Here is a 6,066-nt window from a genome sequence, read left to right as displayed (position 1 = left end):
GAGCCATAGAGGTGAGGAAATACCGGAGAGAGGGAGAGCCTGAAACATAGAGAGAGAGAGAGACATCAGGGCATTGTTACAACCAGGTGAGCTATGTGTCTAGGGGTCTTGTGCTGTCTCTACCAGGTCTGAGTGTAACAGGGTTTAATTTTAAACACACTATGTTTTCAGCTCCCCTTTTTATGAATCCTTGTTCACAGTTTCCAATTATAAAACAAAGAAATGAGCACAAACAGGCTTACTTTGGTTTAAAGCAAAAATATGAAATATGTTGAACCTTAACTTACTCTAATACAGTTCATGCCGTGGATACACGATGCGCCCACCGTTAGCATGCACATGTGAGATAAATATGCAGATAGGGACAGAAAAAGGCAGAGGAAAAGGTAAGTATGATAGTTTGAGGCAATATCTTGTTACTGTTTCTTGGGCTCACTGTAGTCCTTGATAGACTATATGGTCTTGAATTTCATTGGGGCCCAGTAGTCTTCTTAAAACCTTGTTCGTGTAGGAAACCATTTCTCTCTCTGAGCTTTTGTGTCTTCAGTGATTTCAGTTCCTTGAGAGATGAGCAGGCAGACAGGAGAGGCTGTAATTCTTGCTGCAGTTCTAGGAGAGATTTTTACTCCATGAGCACAAGGCTTTGTCTGTTCCAATCCTTTGTTGGAAGTTCAAATTCAAAAACTCCAGCCAGCCAGTCATGTGGCTAAAACTGGTTTGACCACTTCTGTTTATTGGGGAGGCAACTGCTGGGGCCCCATTTTATTTATTTGTTATTTAGAGATACAGCACTGAAACAGGCCCTTCAGCCCACCGAGTCTGTGCCGACCATCAACCACCCATTTATACTAATCCTACACTCATTCCATATTCCTACCACATCCCCACCTGTCCCTATATCACCCTACCACCTACCTATACTAGGGGCAATTTATAATGGCCAATTTACCTATCAACCTGCAAGTCTTTTGCATGTGGGAGGAAACCAGAGCACCCGGAGGAAACCCACGCAGGCACAGGGAGAACTTGCAAACTCCACACAGGCAGTACCCAGAATTGAACCCGGGTTGCTGGAGCTGTGAGGCTGCGGTGCTAACCACTGTGCCACTTTCAACATTGGCTGGTAGTATGTCAATGTCCTTCCAGCCAGGGCTTGCAATTTTAAGTTTTAATGTTCATGTGGTGAAATAATGTGTGCCTCAGTCTTGGCAGGTAGGGTGTTTGCCTGACACCTCCACACCCAGGGGAATGAAATGTGATTTGAAAAAAAAAATTGCATTTCATTAGAGTTTGAGAGAAATAGAAGATACAGAAAGAAGACCAGACATTTCTCTCATTCATTTTTATTCCTTCACCAGTCTTAAGCTTATCAACAATGGTCTGTTCTGGGTGCCAGGGCTGCTTTACAAAGACTTTTGACGTCAGTGGATGGGTGGTTCCTTTATCCTTTGGCTTCAGGAAATGGATGTTTCCCTTTTCCTCTGACTGTGGGGGAGAAGTCTTTGTTACTCTCCCCTTTCTTCCCTGGGAAACTCCTACCTGCAGGTTTGGTGCAGACTTAACTGCATTCTGCTGTGACACTTCGACTCGGTGAGGCATCACCCTCACAGTTTCCCGGCCCCCTGGAGGTCTCTCTTCGTCTCTGCAGATTCCTGTAAATGCTGTTAGCAACTCTGGTGGGGTGCTTCTAGAGTCTGCATTTACATAGCAGGATGTGGGGTCTAACTTTTCACACTTTTATGGGTTGGTTGACTGGGTGGCAGGGATTTTCATCCAGGATTCTTCCCATACTTCCTTTAACCTGCCCTCTTGTGGGTTGTTTGCCTAACAGCATGAATCACAAAACACCAAATCCACACAGAGAGACATCAGGGTAAGAACACTAAAACAACAACCCACACGGAGAGACATCAGGGTAAGAACACTAAAACAACAACCCACACAGAGAGACATCAGGGTAAGAACACTAAAACAACAACCCACACGGAGAGACATCAGGGTAAGAACACTAAAACAACAACCCACACGGAGAGAGACATCAGGACATCAACCCAAAACACCAAATCCACACAGAGAGAGACATCAAGGCATGAATCCCAAAACACCAACCCTATACAGAGAGAGACATTTGGACATGAACCCCAAAACATCCACACACACAAACACACACAGACATTAGGGCATGAACCCCAAAACACCAACCCTATACAGAGAAACATCGGGGCATGAACCCAAAAAACACCAACCCCAGAGAGAGAGAGAGAGACATCAGAACATGAACCCCCAAAACACCAACCACACAACCCCAACCCCACAGAGAGATTAAGGTGTCAATATGCCCCAATCTCCCTCCCCAAACCCCAACAGTGCTCTTGAAGTCCATGATCTCTCACCCCGATCTCACAATGAGCCCCGATCGGGACACTATGAACTCCGTGTCTCACTCATTCCCCCTCCAGTCCCCCCACAATCCAACCCAATTCATTATCTGGAATTTGGGGCATTAATCTTTCATTACATTAAAGATGCTATATAAATACAAATTGCCGTTCCTTCACTGTGTCACTGGGTCAAAATCCTGGAACTCTCTTCCTAACAGCACTCTTGTTGTAGCTAAACCCTATGGAGTGCAGTGGTTCTAGAGGGCAGCTGACCACCACTTTGGAAGGGCAATTAGGTATGGGCAATAAATGCTGGCTTAGTCAACGACGCCCACATCCCATGAAAACGAATAAAGAAAATATAGTTCTGATGAAACGTTAACTCTGCTTCTCCCTCCACAGATGCTGCCAGACCTGCTGAGTATTTCCAACACTTCCTGTTTTTAATTTTTAAAAATTGTTGTTGTAATCTGTGTGGCCTCCTCCTGCAGTACCATCTACAGTACGGTGAGGTCTGAGACCCAAAATCTGGAGCTCGCCCGAGCTCAGCATTCGAGTGCAGACTGTTAACACTGTGCGAGGTGGGGGAGCTCCTGAATTTAACCCAGAGAATTTTATATCAAAGTTTTCTGTCAACACCGAGTCGGGTGGCTCAGTAAATTGTGTGGACAGGAGGCAGGACTTTACAAAGACACTGACAGATTAAATGAATGGGCAAAACTATGGCAGATGGAGTTCACTGTGGGAAATATGAGATTATCTACTTTGGTACGAAGAAAGATAAATGGGAATATTTTCCATCTGGTGGGAAACTCAGACCTGGGGAGAGCAAATGGAGAAATCATTACAGACCAGTGGACAGGGACAATAAAGGGTTTGGAAAGCTGGGCTTTATCTCGAGGGGACTGTAATACAAAGGGGTGAAAGTTATGTTCCAGTTTCTATAAAGCTCTAGTCAGACTCCATCTGGAGTAACTGTGTTCAGTTCTGGGCTCCGGACCTCAGGAAGGATAGATTGGCCTTGGAGGGGGAGCAACACAGACTTGCCAGAATGATCCTGGGATTTACAGGGTTAAATTATGAGGACCGGTTGCTTAGAACCGGCTTGTATTTTCTCCATTATGGAAGATTGAAGGTGATGTGATCGAGGTGTTTAAAATGTTACAAGGATGTGATAGAATCAATATGAAGAAACGATTTCCCCTAATGGGGGAATCAAGAACGAGGAGACATAATCTTAAAATTAGAGCCAGACTGTTCAGGAGTGAAATCAGGAAGCACTTTTTCTTTAAAGAGATACAGCACTGAAACAGGCCCTTTGGCCCACCAAGTCTGTGCTGACCAACAACCACCCATTTATACTAATCCTACATGAATCCCCTACCTACACTAGGGGCAATTTATAATGGCCAATTTACCTATCAACCTGCAAGTCTTTGGCTGTGGGAGGAAACCGGAGCACCCGGCGGAAACCCACGTGGTCACAGGGAGAACTTGCAAACTCCGCACAGGCAGTAGCCAGAACTGAACCCGGGTCGCTGGAGCTGCGAGGCTGCAGTGCTAACCACTGTGCTGCCACTTCACATAAAGAGCAGTGGAAACCTAGAACTCTCTCCCCCAAAAGGCCGTGGATGCAGGGGATCAATTGAAGCTTTCAGAGCTGAGATAGACTTTTGTTGAGTCAGTGTCTCGAGGGATATGGAGCAAATGTGGGAAAATAGAGTTGAGATACAGAACGACCATGATCTAATTGAATAGTGGAACAGGCTCAAGGGGCTGAATACCCCACTCCTGTTCTTATGTTCTTCTCTCTCCATCTCTCCTGCCCCATGTCCCTGTCTCTCAGTCCACTGTCCATACCCTGCTCCCAACATGGTCTCTCCCTCTCCAGCCCCAGTACCGAGCCTGCTACCGTCTCCCTCAGACTCCATTATCCACTGAGCAAGGAGAAGTGCTCTGGTAAAAACAGAAAATGCTGGAAATACTCAGCAGGTCAGGCAGTATCTGTGGAGAGAGAAACAGAGTTAACGTTTCCAGTCGATGAGCTTTTATCAGAACTGGCAAAAGTTAGAAATGTAATAAGGTTTTAAGCAAGTGAAAGGGGTGAGGGTGGGAAAAGAATAAAACGGAAGGTGGAGGGCAGGAGAGATTAAATGATGAAGGGGTTGATGGTGCAAGTCCAAAGGGAATGGTAATGGGACAAGTAAAAAACAAAAGATGTATCTAAAGGTGGTGTAAATGGCAGATTCATGAAAAGCTGCTATCCGAAAGCAAAAACAAGAGGAAACCGAGTTAAAATCAAAACCTGCAAAAGAAAAGGAAACAAAAAGGGGGCAGAGATTACAATCTGAAATTGTTGAACTCTGTGTTGAGTCCAGAAGGCTGTAAAGTGCCTAAATTGAAAGATGAGGTGCTGTTCCTCAAGCTTAAATTGAGCTTCATTGAAGGCCAAGGACAGGAGAGGTCAGCGTGGGATCAAAGTAGAAAATTAAAATGGTAGGCCACCAGAAACTCGGATTCCTCCTTGAAGATTGAACAGAGGTGTTCCTCAAAGCAGTCACCCAATCTGCATTTGACCTCCCAAATATAGAGCAGACCGCATCATGAGCAATGATTACAGGAGACTAAATTGAAAGTAAGTCACCGTTTCACCTGGAAAGTGTTTGGGGCCTTGGATAGTGAGGGGAGAGGAGGTAAAAGGGCAGGTGTTGCTTCTCCTGCACTTGCATGGGAAGGCAGCATGTGAAGGAGACTGTGCGTTGGGGGTGATTGAGGAGTGGACCAGGGTGTCACGGAGGTAACGGTCCCTTTGGATTGTTGAAAGGGGAGGGAAAGATGTGTTTGGTGGTAGCATCACGCTGGAGCTGGCTAAAATTGTGGAGGATGATCCATTGAATATGGAGGCTAGTAGGGTGGAAGGTGAGGACAAGGGGAACTTTATTCTGGTTCTAGGGGGGAGGGTACGGGGTGAGGGCAGAAGTGCGGGAAATGGGACAGACATGGTCAAGGGCCCTGTCAACCATGAAGGGGGGACTTCTCGATTGAGGGAAAAGGAAGACATATCGGCAGGCTGGTATGAAAGGTTGTATCATCAGAACAGATGTGATGGAGATGGAGAAACTGGGGGAATGGAATGCAGTCCTTACAGGAAGCTGAGTGAGATTAAGAGTAGTCAAGTTAGCTGAAGGGGTCAGTGGGCGTATGGTGAATATTGGTTGATTGTCACCATTCCTGGATGTAGGCTGAGAAGTCAGGGAAGGGAAGAGTCGGAGATACAACCTGTTTAATTTTCCTAGCCATTCCGTATTCGCTAATTGGATAGTTGGAGGTTCTGAGAATTTCCTAGGCCTGCTTCTGCCTCATCCTCACTATCCTTTTTCTTTCTTAACAGTCCCGATTACCAGACACACCTGTACTGGCTTATCCTCCTCCCTGCAGTGATAATGCTTGAGCGTATTGATGTGACACAGCTGGTTCTTCTTCTGCCAATCAGGGGTGTCAATCAAGTAATCTACCTTACCCACACTTTTGATCACTCTGCATGAGCCACTGAACTGTGCTTTTCGTGGTTCTCCCTGTAATGGTAACTACACTAATACTTCATCCCCTGTTTTTATGGCAGGTTGTGGTTTTCCCACCATTTGACAGGTATGGCATGTCCTATAAAATTGTCTCGCATCCTTTC

Source organism: Heterodontus francisci, chromosome 29 (genome assembly GCF_036365525.1).
Source record: "Heterodontus francisci isolate sHetFra1 chromosome 29, sHetFra1.hap1, whole genome shotgun sequence".
Classification (NCBI taxonomy): Eukaryota; Metazoa; Chordata; class Chondrichthyes; order Heterodontiformes; family Heterodontidae; genus Heterodontus; species Heterodontus francisci.
The sequence above is the reverse complement of the archived record's forward strand: the minus strand, read 5'-3'. Positions refer to the sequence as shown.